This window comes from Lolium rigidum, chromosome 3 (assembly GCF_022539505.1).
Source record: "Lolium rigidum isolate FL_2022 chromosome 3, APGP_CSIRO_Lrig_0.1, whole genome shotgun sequence".
In the NCBI taxonomy this organism is placed as follows: domain Eukaryota; kingdom Viridiplantae; phylum Streptophyta; class Magnoliopsida; order Poales; family Poaceae; genus Lolium; species Lolium rigidum.
This window is the reverse complement of record NC_061510.1, coordinates 335560055-335573633: the sequence shown is the minus strand read 5'-3', so window position 1 is coordinate 335573633 and position 13579 is coordinate 335560055. Positions and strand designations below refer to the sequence as shown.

The window sequence follows — 13579 nt, the reverse complement described above, 5'->3', positions numbered from 1 at the left end:
CTCAGCCATCTCCTTTGCAAATTATTAACAAGATTGTCAGCTGGAGCGCTTGTTCGCGACGCCAGAATCAATGCTCGGAACTCCCTCGCCTCTGCAAATGTCTCGAAGTTGGAGGCCATGATGTCCAGGCAGTGCTCCCTCACCTCGACAACGTCGTACATGTCTGACAGCGTCAGCCAGCGGCATAGCTGCGCCGGCGAGACGCGGTTCAGAACTAGGTGTGGCAGCAGCAACTTGGCCACAACTGGCTTAAGCTGAAATAGCAGGTACCTCGACGCGACGTTGAAAAGGTCTTCCGCCTCAGTAAGAGGATCATCGCCTAGGTCCTGTAGCTCATCCGTATAGATGTACTCGAGCATCTTCTCAAACGCTTCTGCACTCACATCATGCTCCTCCAGGACATCGTAATGGTGCTCACGAAAATCGGGTCTTCGAGACAGCCTGATTTTAAAGTATTCTGACCTCAGGGCGAGAATCATCTGGTGGCAACGGAAGACCCTGTCGCCTACTTTTATGCGTACATCAGCAGTATCGTCGTACTCGGAGCTTATACCGCGGGTCTTGAGAGGACTGTTGTTGTTGCGGTGATCTTCTTTTTTGGAGTTAGCTAGACAGTCTTGCAAGATCCGCCGGAGCGCCGACGAGAGGCGGTCCTGTGCGAACCGGCGTTGCAAAACGAAACGTTTCTCTGGACATCCCCGGTCCAGGTGCCTCGCTCCGTCACCTCGACGCTTTCGAGGAAATAATCTGTCGATGGTCTCTAGGAGGCCCTCGCACTCGCAGGTTTCGCAGATTCGCGCCAGATCTTCGATGTGTTCCGTCGGCACCTCGAGCCTGTCGGAGTAGAAGAAGCGGACGAGGCTGTACGTGGCCTCGAAGGACGGGCAATAGTTGTCAGAGAATGTCACCATCAACGCCTCGCGGTTTCTCCACGACGTCGCGAGCTTCCTACGGATGTACGGGGACCGGGCGGCGAGGACGACCCGGTGTGCCTGGATGGGCCTTCCTTCCACGTACCACGTGATGTCCGGCGACAGCTCGGCGCCGGCAGCATCCGTTGGCGGCCCGGACTCGGCGCCGGCTGGGTTGCAGGCGAGGAACACCGGCAGGAGGGTGGCGGGAAGCCCCGCGCGCGGGTCCGCCTCGTACTCCCGGAGGAGTCTCCGTATGCCCAGGTTGAGCGCCGAGAGGTAGCAGCGCTTGCCCTCGGAGGTGCTCTCGGAGTAGTCTGCGCCGGCGTCGAGCAGCATCCGCGCGGCCTCGCGATGGCCGGCGACGCAGGCGTGGTAGAGCGGGAAGGCGTCCCATGGGTCATACGCGTTCACGTCGGCGCCGGCTTGAATCAGGCGGGCGAGCGTGGCGCAGTCGCCCGCGCGCGCCGCCTGGCAGAGTTCCAACTGGATACCGGCGGCCGGCGATCCGGTCTCTTTTTTGATTTTTGAGATGATCAATCCCATCGCTTGATTGTGCGTTTGCTAGCTGCTTCTCGGGTTCGATTTTCTAGATCATCAAGACGTACAGCCGCCGCTGCATATTTAGGCACGCTCGGCAAAGCTTCCCTTCTCCTCTATATATCGGAAAGTTACTAGAAAGCATTGGCGCGGCGGCACGCCGCTCCCGTGGTAGAATCATTTTTTGGTTGTCTGTTGGAGCTAAAAGATCGACATAGGATAAAAATATTAGTACGTTATGAAACTGGCTCATCAGTGCTTATGGAGATGCAGGTTTACGGAGGTGTTTCAAAAGTTTAAGGTGCTAGAAAGTAAGAGTAGCTTAGGTGGCAAAGTTAGTTGCCTTGCCCTTTATATTGTAACTTTTCAGTGTTCATCTCGAGCTTTCTGTCTAAAACTTTCCACTGCAATATTTACACATCTTGAACTATGCTGCTTCTTAGGAAAATAATTTACTGCCTAAGGCATTAATGTACTGCATCATGTACTACAACACCCTGAAAGTATATCATAGTGGAAGGTTTCAAAAGACAGTAGGATAACTAAGGTAGCTGTATATAGCTGGCTAAGTACTTAATTTTACAGAACACGTAGGTCCATGATACCATACACATTATTTCTAGTGACTGGAGTCGATGGATTTACTCCAGCTGATGTCGTTGTAAAGTTAAGTTCCTTTTTTTGTGGGCAGTGGCTGATTCCTGGCTTTTGCTGTTATTGCTTACTGTTTCAGAGCTTGTGACCTAATATGGAGAAGTTCAGAGTAGGCTGTATAAAAATTCAAGCAGTCTAGTGCTTGTTGTATTTGTTTAGCTCGCCTGAATCTGGATCAATTGCTTCTATTGACAAAGAAAAAGGAAAATTATCTGTCAGCAGCGAATTATATAGCAACTAAGAACTTCTAACTACATGGATTTTCGTAGACGCATGCATATTCTAAAGCTCACACAGCATAACTGAAAATGAAATGTGCTAAACTTATAAATAAGTCACCCCTGCAGTGTGAATCATGTTTGCCTAAAATAACTCGCTGAGACTGAATATTGTGCGAATGCAGAGAATCAGGTACTCGGCTGCCCTGGTCTTACTTTTTTCCCATTGCAAATGCAAAGAACCAGGCGCTCGGCTGCACTGATGTTACCTTGTGCGAATAAGCACAGTAATGAGCCTGAGAGGGAAAAAATCTACACCGTATCAGCTACAATTGGTACCTTTAGGAGAAGATAAGAAAAAAGAACAATAAGTGAACCAACAGCAAGTGGACTGGTAATTAAAGGATTATGAATTTGACGATCAGAGATATATCCAAAATAAAACGATAGCCAATGTTCTGCAGCAATAAGTGTGTTAAATAAGCATGCATCATGAAAGTGTGTGTTTTTTTGAGTACCCGCAGGAGATCTGCGCGTTTTATATTAAGCTTAAGGCAAGAGAAACGCCACCAAAGTTCAGATTACAATCGGCCACCGTTATGCGAGGCACAACAGATAGCCAAAGGGAGGAAAGGAGAGGTTTAACTATCTCGCAGCTGCCCACCCCTACATTGCATCCATGAGTTCCACTCGTCGACGATGACGCTGATAACTCTAGAGGCAGGTGTAAAACGATCGTTGAAAACCCGCTCATTCCTCTCAATCCATACCGATCGAAGAATGAGCATGATGAGCGAATTGGCTTCCTTCCTCCGCGCCGCTGGCAGAGCGTCGACAGCGTTGGGCCACCATTCCTCCAGTTCCGCATCCGGGAGGTGGAGCTGTGAATGCACTCTGTGAAAGACTCCAGCCCACACTTGCATCGCGAACGGACAAGAGAGGGACAGATGGTTGAGCGTCTCGTCCGTGGCAGAGCATAGCCGGCAAATCGCACCGGTTGTCATGCCATGTCTAATCGGACGATCCGCAGTCCAGCATCTCCGTCTCAATGCTAGCCGGGCGTGGAGGCGGAACTTCATGGGCGCAAACGAGTCCCATATATACGGCGCCCGGGTAGCGCTGTCGTTCCCTCAAACAGCAGGCGATACGCGGATCGGGAGGAGAAGACTCCGTCCGCCGACCATTTCCAACGGAAGACATCTCTCTCTCCGCCAGCTTCCACCCTTGCAACAGCATCCCACAGATGGAAGAATTGGACGGTTGCGTCCACAGATAGGGGCCCAGCGATGTCCAGAACCCACGCATGGCCAGGCAGCCCTTGCTGCACCGTCCGTCGAGAGACAAGGCGAGGTCTGACGAGCGCGACGACAGCCGGAGCAATCGCATGTGCTGTAACACCCCCAATCCACGGATCAGACCAGAAAAGGATTGCGGCACCCGATCCCACCGAGATCGTGACAGACGCGTTGAACAGGGCGACGGAGTCCGGAGCAGAGGTGAGGTTGAGCCCAGCCCAAGGCCGCTCGGTGTCTGTCCTAGCAAGCCACACCCACTTGGCTCGAAGCGCAGTGTTGAGAAGCTTCAGGTTGTGCAACCCTAAGCCCCCAAGTCTCTTCGGTTGGCACACCAGGTTCCAAGCCACTGTGCACTTCCCTCCTGGGCAATCGTCGCTGCCGGCCCAAAGGAAAGATCTCCTCATCTTGTCTACAGCTTTGAGGAACCAAGGATCGAGGTCGAGCGCCAAGAGGTGGTACACCACCGAAGAAGTGAGGATGAACTGAACGTAGGCCACTCTACCCTCTTTAGACATCAGCCTCGCCTTCCGGTGAGCGAGCTTACTAGCAAGCTTGTCAAGGATAACTTGCAAGTCCCTCTTGTGGAGTCTAGAGATCGACGAGCGGTAGACCAAGATATGAGCAGGGGAGATGCTTCACCGGGCAAGCCGCCGCGTCGACCGTGGCAGCAAGGTGTAGGTCATCGCAGCGAACCGGAGCCGCCGCGCTTTTGTCAAAATTGACATGCAGCCCGGATGCCCCACCAAAGCACTCCAGAATGGCTCGAACAGCGTTGAGCTCGGAGGGAATCGGCTTGGCAAAGACGACGACATCGTCCGCGTACAGCGAGACTCGGTGCTTGATGCCAAGGCCATTCAGACTCGCCAGAACGCCCGCGCTCTCTGCTACCCGAAACATGCCGGCGAGGACGTCCATGAGGATGACGAAAAGCAGCGGGGAAAGGGGGTCCCCCTGTCTGAGCCCCCTTCCATGGCCGAAGGATGGTCCAGCATGCCCATTGACGAGCACTCTGGTAGACGATGTCCTGAGCAAGAGAGCAATCCACCTGATCCACCTGTTGCCGAAGCCCCTTTGTCGCAACACGCTGAGCGGAACGACCGAGAGACGCTGTCAAAGGCTTTTGCAACGTCCGGCTTCAGGAGCAGCGCTGGCATGCGGGCTCGGTGGAGGGCAACCGCCGCTTGTCGGACCAGCACGAAGTTGTCCTGGATAGACCTTCCTCTAATGAAAGCGCTTTGGTTGGCATGCACAAGTTCGGGCATGAAAGGCGCCAATCTCCTAGCCAAGATTTTGGCCAGTAATTTGGCGAAGCGAGTGCACCAAACTGATGGGGCGGTAGTCCTTCATCTCGTCAGCCTCAGCTTTCTTTGGAATGAGCGCAATGAAGGCATTGTTGAGGCCTCCGAAGAACTGGTCATGGCCACGAAGACCGCACGCAGCGCAGCAACCACATCGTCCTTACAAAGCTCCAACAGACCTGGAAAAATCCCGGGTAAACCCATCCGGGCCTGGAGATTTGTGGGTCGGCATGTCCTTGACAGACGGCCCGGACTTCATCTTCACCGAACCGGGCCTCGAGGGAAGAGAGATCCACCGTCGGCATCCGCAACGCAGCGAGGTTTATGTCGCAGCTGCGAGGCTGTGCCGTTCCCAGCCAGGCGCACGTAGAAGTTCGAAGCAACCTCCTCGAGGCCAGCCCGGTCCGCGACCACGAGAATCCCCATCTTTGAGGGAGGAAATGGTGTTCTTCCTGGTTCTCCCGGCGGCATGCATCCGGAAGAATTGGGCATTGGCGTCACCTTCCTTGACGCCGGCCACTCTCGCACGTTGGCGGGCAATTGTTCTCTCAAGAGAAGCAAGACCGAGCACCCTCTTTTGAGATTGCGCCGCAGCTCGAGCTCCGGGCCCGAGAGGCCGCGGGATTCTTGGGCCACGTCGAGGCGCAGGATGACCTCGTGGGCCATGAGCAGCTGGTCCTTGATGCTGCCCACCTGCTCGCTGGCTCCACCGTTGCAAAGCCCGGGCCACCATGCGCAGCTTGAACCCAAGCCGACAAAGAGGCTCGGCCGGCGCATCATGGCACAACCAAACACCCTTGACGACGTCCAGGAAACCGTCGAGCTTTGTCCAAAACCGCTCAAAGCGGAAGCGCCTCTTTGCCCGAATACGCATGGCCGTCGACATGAGAAGCGGACAGTGATCAGACAAAGAGGATGAAAGGGCGTGGAGCGCGAGCATCCGGGAAAAGCGCGTCCCAATCTACGGAGAGAAGCCACCGATCCAAACGAACCAACGTCGGCTGCTCGCGCTCGTTACTCCGGGTGTACCGCCTCCCGATGAGGTGTGCTTCCTTGAGTTCGAGATCGTTGATGAAACGGCGGAAACGACCCATCTCACGTCTATTGATGTTCGAGTTGCTCTTGTCCCTAGCATCTGCGATCAGGTTGAAGTCGCCGGCGATAGCCCATGGGCCATGCAGAGCAAGACGCAGGGTTCGCAGCTCGTCCAGGAAGGCAGGCTTGAGATCGCCGACGGAGGGCCCGTAAACCGCGGTGAGCCACCAAGGCGGCGAATCGCTATCGCGGCCCGCCAGGCAGACCGAGACACTGAAGCTATCCGCCCGATGCGCGACGACATCCACCTCCTCAGAGATCCAGGCGACGATCACACCACCGGCGGATCCAGCTGCGGGCAGGTAAGCGTAGCCATCGAAGCGAGGGCCAAAGGTCTCGGCGACGATATATCGACCAATCACCTCTAATTTGGATTCAGAGACACATACAACTGAGGCCGCAGCATTATCCACGACGCCCCTAACGACTAGCCTATGCGCAGGGTTTTTAAGGCCCCACGTGTTCCACACAGCGATGTGAATACATTGTGCATCCATGAGGGAAGACCTACAGCGGACAACCGACAAGGGCAACCAGCCTAGGCTGTGTCCGCCACCTCGCACTCCTCGTCCGGGGACACGAGCACGATGGCCAGCCCAAACAGGGCGGCAATGGCCCTGAGCTTCTCAGCACCAAGTGGCGACGCAAAAATGGCAGCAAACTCTTCAATCTGGGTGGCAGAGAGCCTCTCTTCCTCGATGCACATCCCAAGCTTCTGCATGAGCAGCATCTGCGCCCTCTTCACCGCGGTACTCGGGAGACCTTTCTTGGCCGCCAGGCGCCTGCTGCGCCGCGCTGTGGTGGGTGCCACTTGGAAAAGCTTGCGTCTCACCACCTTAGGATCAGGCAGGGGTAACAGGGGATCGTCGATTCGGCGCTTGAGCTGCAGAATCAGCGACGCCGAGGATTTCGTCATCCGAAGGCGCGGCGGCGCATGCTTGCTGGGCCGAGGTATACTCCAAATCCAAGCCAGAATGGGCCGGCCCAGGGGCAGCGCCAGCGGCAGCTACAGGTGTGGAGAGGTCGCATGCAGCTGACCGAGGCACAGAACCACATGGCGCTGACCGAACCGCTGACCGGGGCGAGCTGCCAGGAGTAGCAGGATGCTCGCGCGCAAGTGGCAAGGGGCTTGCGCTCCTTTCCTCCGCAACAGAGGGCGCAGACTCGGGCGATCCACCCAAGGAGAACTCACGGGGCACGGGCGAGTCTACCAATGGGAACTGATGAGGCTCCTCTGCCGTCGCGTGAGCGACTGTCTCCCTACGCATGCGCAGAAAGGACTCTGCAGCGCTGAGCGCATCCTTGTTTCCCGACAAGAAAGCCGCAGAAAGAGCAGGAGAATGCTTGTCCTGATCCTCCCGCAAAACAGGGTCAAACGTTGGACGATGGTCATTGTCGCGGCAGGTCGGACCCATGCTGGTCAGAGAGCCTCCAGGGGAATGGGCGGGCTGCATGGAGAGGCCCACACAGGAGCACGTGTCGTCATGCGACTGGACGCAGCGGCTGGGGGAGGCATCGCAAGCAAGCGAATGGGCAGCTGCAGGGCTCACATGCAGGGAAGCAGCTTGTGGGCCCCTAGTGCGGGGGCTGGGCTCCGGCCGCCACCTACCAAGGTCGCCGCCGGCAGCCGCCAGCGGCAAGGCAAGGGCCGCCCCAGCATCTGGGTCGGCAGCACGTCTGCCCCGGCGCCTTCTTGGCGCTCTGCGCCGTCGGCGACGGCGTCCCTCCGGGCCTGCGGGGGGCTCGCCTGAAACACGGTCCGACCCCGGCCCCGCGCCAGGCCGAGCGCCCGGCCCCGCGCCACCAGACCTATCGGAGCCATCCGAAGACGACGGCGGTCCGGCGATGATCCACCGGTCAACCCAGATAGTGATGCGATACCACAACATCTTGGGGGAGGAGATGCGCGGCCGGCGCGCCCCGTTCTCCACTTGCAGCTTGAGGCCGGCGCCGGGCTCCGGCACGGCCAGCCACCGAACGGCGGGGATGGCCGCCAGATCATGCGTCCAGAGGGCGAGGCGGAAACTGGACATGTCCCTGCGTGAGGCAGTGGCCGGATCGACAGCGTCAATGACTCCGCAGCCTCCCAAAAGCTTCACGGCCGTGCGCTCCGCCCAAGCATGCGCAGGGATGCCTCGAATCGTCAGGTCAGCGAGGAACGGCGTCTCCCGAAGAACAGCACCGGCACTGCGGGACCAAGCCGCGAAGCGCGAGAGCACTCCGGCGAGTCGACCACATTAGCACGGACGAGACGGCCATGGATCTCCATGGAACCGCGAGGAGGAGGAAGTCCGCCGGATCGGAAGGACGGATGGAGAAGTCGACATCAACGACGAGGCTGAGCTGCGTGTGGATGATCGACGAGACCGGTTCCGGCGTGACATCCGCCCGACGCTGAACCACCGTGACCAGGACCGCCTGTCCGAGGTCATCCTCCGGCTGGACCATGCCGGCCGAAGGCACGACATAGCGAGAGGTCGGGCAGATCCGGCGAGGCAGGCCTATCTCGCCGAGGGAGCGCCAAGGGGTCGTGAGACGGTGGAGAGGATGAGGGCGCGAAAGGGGCGAGAAAAGCCCACCGGCGAGGCTTCTTCCTCCGAGCCCTCCGGCGAGGAAACCACGTCCCGCCAAGATCCGGCAAGACCCACAACATGCAGCGGCGGGGGTGGCGGTGGCGGCAAGGCAGCACCCGCAGAAGGAGCGGTGCGGCCCACCGGCGAGAGGGCAGCAGTCCCGGGAGCCGGAGGTGGCGCGCGGAGGGAGCTCGAAGGGGCGGCGCGTCACGAGGGGGTGGCGATCCACCGGAGGTGCTGCGGGGCCGTTTGCACTCACGAGAGGTGTGCTCCGAGCCGCCGCGAGCGCACGCGAGCGTCGCATTGGTGCACTCTGCCGAGATGTGACCCTCCGAGGCCACAATTGTAGCAGCAACCGTGCAAGGCGCGCGGGATCCGGGCGGCCGCACCGCCGGGAGGTGGCCTGGCTGCGGGCAGAGGCCGCCGCTCGCGGTCACGGAACCGCTCGCGCTCAAGGGCACGCCGGGCAGCACGCGCACGACGAGACTCGCGGATTTGCCAAGGCTCGGCCGTGGGCGCTGCGTCGCCGGACACAAGAGCCACAGGAGCGCGGCTGGGGCCAGCGCCAGCATCCCATCCCCTCGAGCCAAGCTGGTGGGTGGCGGGAGCCACGACCATCGAGCGCAGGATAGGCGGCGGAGCGCGGGAGGTGACAGAGCCAGCGCTGAGGTCGGAGTCGGAGAGGGCGACCTGGCTGCCCATGGCAGAGCGGCGTCGCGGAGCTAGAGAGGAGAGCAGCGCCGTCGCCGGGCGGCGGCGGCGGCAGCGGCGGAGGAGTGGCTAACCTAACCTAACCTAGCGGGCGAAGTAGCTCGAGTTTGGTTGGTTTTGAGAAAGTGTGTGTTGGGTATAGTACCTCACAGTCAGACCATGATGAAATCAAATTCATCTAGATTTCTTAATCTTTGTCTTCCTAGATGCCCATGACACGCGCGGGTCTTACATTGATGGCATCGCCACCAGACATCCTTGACCAAAGTTGTCTGCATTGCCGTTGTGACCTAGACACAGCCATCTGCTTTAGTACAAAGACAAATATGTCCAGGAGAGGCAGTCGGAGAAAACGGCAATCCGAGAGGAACTGTTAGAGAGACTTCTAAATAGGTCATATAGTGTTCATTTTATTCCATTTAGGACATAATGGATTCATAAGATAAAAAATGCAGGAATAAGTAAAAAGACAACAGAATAGAAATTTGTAGAGTTGAAACCTCTTAATCCTGCATGAATGGTATCTGTAGGAGCAACAAAAAGATAACTTCCATTCAAGACAAAGAATGACCTGATTTAAAATAAAAAAACTCTAATATTTATAAGAAGGCGTCTCCAAACTCTTGATCTGAACTGCATTGTGAAGAAACTACTGAATATGCACTTTGGAGAAGCATCCAACTCTATCTATTTTTTATAAGAACCAAATTCCAATAACAAACAAAATTTGCAAATATAATAATCTCTTAGCAGGAGAGAGCGAGCAGGTAGAAGTCCCACCCTAGGCGGTATCTCACGTGGAGAGCTCAGCGAGCAGGACCTTACCGAAGCAGCTGTGGCGCACATACACCAAGAGGGATGGCTCGTTAGAACTGAGTAGGATCTGCGCCGAGATGGATCCAGCTACACGTAACTACGTAAGGATGAGATAAATACAATGCTAGAATCATGCAACTGCAGATAGATCGAAAAAAGCAAAAGTTGCATTTATCGCTAAATGACATTGCATACAAACCTGCCCAGTCTCTTATGCAAGTGTGTCCAGGAGTACTCTCCACATGCCATCCTGTGCTCCTTCCTCATTGAGAAATTCCAATTCAGAGATTGCCAATTCTTCCTACAAATATGCTAGCTAGATCATCAAACAAAAATATGCGATAAGAGAAGATAAATTTCAAGAATATAATCGTAGCATCATTGGTGGAACTCAAAAAGCGACATAATTCCATGGTATATATTTGAAGTGAAAATGTACAATTTGCATAGCAGTGTGACTGAATCAGGACAATGCGTATGAATAGTTCGAAACATAAGATGTCTGTCAGTCATGCCATGCTGTCGGAATGATGAAATTGACGTTGACTCAAGAAAAAAATTCCGGTGCAGACTACACATGCTAGAGCTTGTGTCGACTGAACTGCAAGAACTAAATACAGTAGAAGATGGGAGAGTTGAGGGAGTCAGGGAGGAGAGGGAAAGGATGAGTTACCTGGCCGTGTCGGTAGTAGCCTGAATATCGGCCATGCTCGTGTTCAGCAAGCTCGTCGTCACTGAGACGCCAGATAGCTCTTGTGTGTCGCCCCTGCTGTGTTAGAGCACAACAACATCTAGGTTGCCTGCTGCACGCATCTGAATCATGGTGGAAGAGAAAATTAGATAAAGGAGATGTCACCCATCGGAGAAGAAAAGAAGAGGCAACCTACACCTAACATGTAGAGGGCACCACCGCGTCTACAGTCTACACTTGTGGCAACCTCCATGGCGTGGAGCGGCAGGCCGGCAACCAGCAACACATCAGGGGCGATGACCACGGCTGGCTCCCGCAATCTGCGTTGGCCGTCTGTGTGCTTGCCTGCTCCGCCCCAACATGGACGCCGCCAGCCCGCGCCGGCCCCGGTCTGCTTCGCCCCAACGTGGCCGCCGCCAGCCCGCGTATGGTCCGCCCCAAGGGCCCAAGGTCGCTGCCGCCGCCCCGAGGTCGTCGTCCCAGGCCCACGTCTTCTCCGTCCCAAGGGCGTCGCCTCCGGCACGCGCCTGCCCCGCCCGGTGGTCGGCGTTCCCGGCCCGCGCCTGCTCCGCCCTGAGGCCGCCGCATGCCGCCCTGAGGCCGCCGTCCCGGCGAGAGCAACGCCACACAGCGATGCGGTGGAGACCATATGGCCGGCGTCCGACCCATCCGGGAGCTCCCTGCAGCGCCGTCCATGGAGGCCTCACGGTCGGCGGCGGAGATGGGGAGGGCGAGGGGTCGTGCACCAACGGGATAGCGAGGAGAGGCGTTGGGGATTTGCTCTCCCTCACAGCTCGGTCAAAGCGGTGGATGGTAGGACCCACCCATTAGATCTTTTTGAAGAATGCAGACAAATCCTAACCGGAAGAAGCTAGAGGCAATGAGGATGAATGAGGCCTAGGAACCGGTAACCGGTACGCTCTGTACCAAAAATAAAAGGCAGACGGAAAATTACTATGTGGTTTACACGGTGAGAAAGAGAAGATGAGGGTTACGTGTCTATAAATGATTGGAAAAAATTAGTTTATAAACAGTGTCCAAAACAACCTAGGAGCGTGAATCTGTCTAAACTTTATATAGGGTATAATGCGGTTAGCTTATGGACTCTACTACTCGTTTCGTTTCCGGGGAGACTCTACTGCTCGATGCTCGATTTACCTGTGATACCTAATATAGTACGTCAAAAGATGATCATAGAAACCTTTTTTTTAAATCATGATCATAGAAACCTAATACGGAGTATACATAATATATACTCCAAATTGCAACACAATCCACACTCTCGCGGACGTGCACATGTATATATCATCAAGAACATCGACAAATTACTCTAGATTGATATCCTCCAGAACTGATTGATGTTCTTCTCATATTTGGCGAGGGATTATGCATGGAAGAGAGGCCCTAAACAAGGGATTGATGGGATTGATCAAGAGAGTAGGTGATGGATCAACCATTCGAGCTTTTGAGGACGCTTGGATTGATGTTGATCTTAAGTGTTGGAAAGAAGCCCCCGTGAAAAAGTGGCGTTTACTCCCGGGTCGCTCTCCTCTCGAGCGACTCCGGAGGCTCCCTCCTGTAACGCTAAAACCAGCCACCAGAGTCTGATCTCCCGGCCGCCGCTGCTGCCGCTGGCGGCGCCGCCCGTCCCGTCGAATCGATGGAGGGCTGGGGAGGTGCTTTCCTGCGGCGCTTCACGGGAGGGCGTGGGTTGCCGGCGGAGGGCATGGGCAGTGCGGCCGGGTCGGCCGGGACCTGAGGTCCATCAGCGGAACGACCATGGGGAGATGGTGGCGCGCCGCCGGAGCGACGCCGTCACTCGACATGCGTCTGGGGCAGATCGGGTCTCGATCTGGGCCATCTTGGGCCTCGATCTGGGCCCGTGAGACCCAACCAGGGAGGCGCTGTGTGATCTGTCGGTAGACTTTGTCTCGCCGGCGTTCATGCTCAGTGCTTCCCTTTCCTCTAACGTTGTCCCGCTGGTTGGTGACTGGCGGCGTGGGGGCCTGCGAGTCTGCGTATAAAGGGGGTGGTCCTATGGTTCCTCTCGCGCCAAGACGAAGATCTTCCTATTTCATGTCCATCTGGATTTGGCCTGATGTTGAATTTTGGAAGGCTCCGCTGGCAAATGTAATAGTGCTCGTGCCTGGAATTTGCTGGTTGGGAGGTATTCGGTCGTGCGCACCCATATTTTTATTCCGATCGTTTGGTGTTGGAGGGAGCATCGCGAAGCTCTGTTGTGTTGCCAGCAGATGACATTATGGTCCATGGTGTATCACACAGAGAATTTCTTGAAGGCCAGATTGGAGGACTAGCAGCGGAGGATCGAGTTGTGGTGTTGTTGATGGATTTTCTTGGTATTTTGGGCCTCGTAACAGCAGTATGCAAGTGGGGGCAGCAGCACAGGTGAAGTTCAGAGTCTTACATTTAAGGGGTGAAAATCCAAGGTCTGGCCTTAATGGGTTGTGCCTGGCAATTGTCTATTGTCTGGTTGAAGACATTGTTTTGAGAGCGGAGACTATCTCCAGGGTGAAATCCTATGATCTTTTGATCGGCGATGACGGCGCTTGTGCACTGTTTCCTTCTTGAAGGCGTCGCTTATGGAGAGCCTGAATTTCAGGTGCTGCGTTGGTGGTGGTTGTACTGTTGTTCCTAGGGCTGAAGTATTCTTTTTCTTAGTTTTCTTTTTTTCTTTTTGGCTGTGTGTATCCGTACTACCAGTAGGGTACTACGTTGTTGCAGAGGCTGGATGTAATTGGTATTTATCGATATTAATA

At 55.8% G+C, this 13579-nt stretch overlaps 1 long non-coding RNA gene across 8 annotated transcripts; it reads right to left on the bottom strand.

Moving 5' to 3' along the window:
• Positions 1–1756: 1756 nt before the first annotated feature.
• On the bottom strand, positions 1757–11144 carry LOC124703909. Of its 8 annotated transcripts, none has more exons than XR_007003399.1 (7): positions 10999–11144; positions 10785–10924; positions 10311–10412; positions 10121–10208; positions 9441–9866; positions 2540–2619; positions 1757–2290 (listed from the first exon to the last, which is right to left on the bottom strand). It is a non-coding gene; the product is annotated as an uncharacterized LOC124703909 (long non-coding RNA). The 8 variants fall into 8 exon arrangements; XR_007003397.1 differs by having other exon boundaries at positions 1757–2619; positions 9441–9585; positions 9796–9866; XR_007003400.1 differs by having other exon boundaries at positions 1757–2619; positions 10311–10427.
• Positions 11145–13579: the final 2435 nt, after the last annotated feature.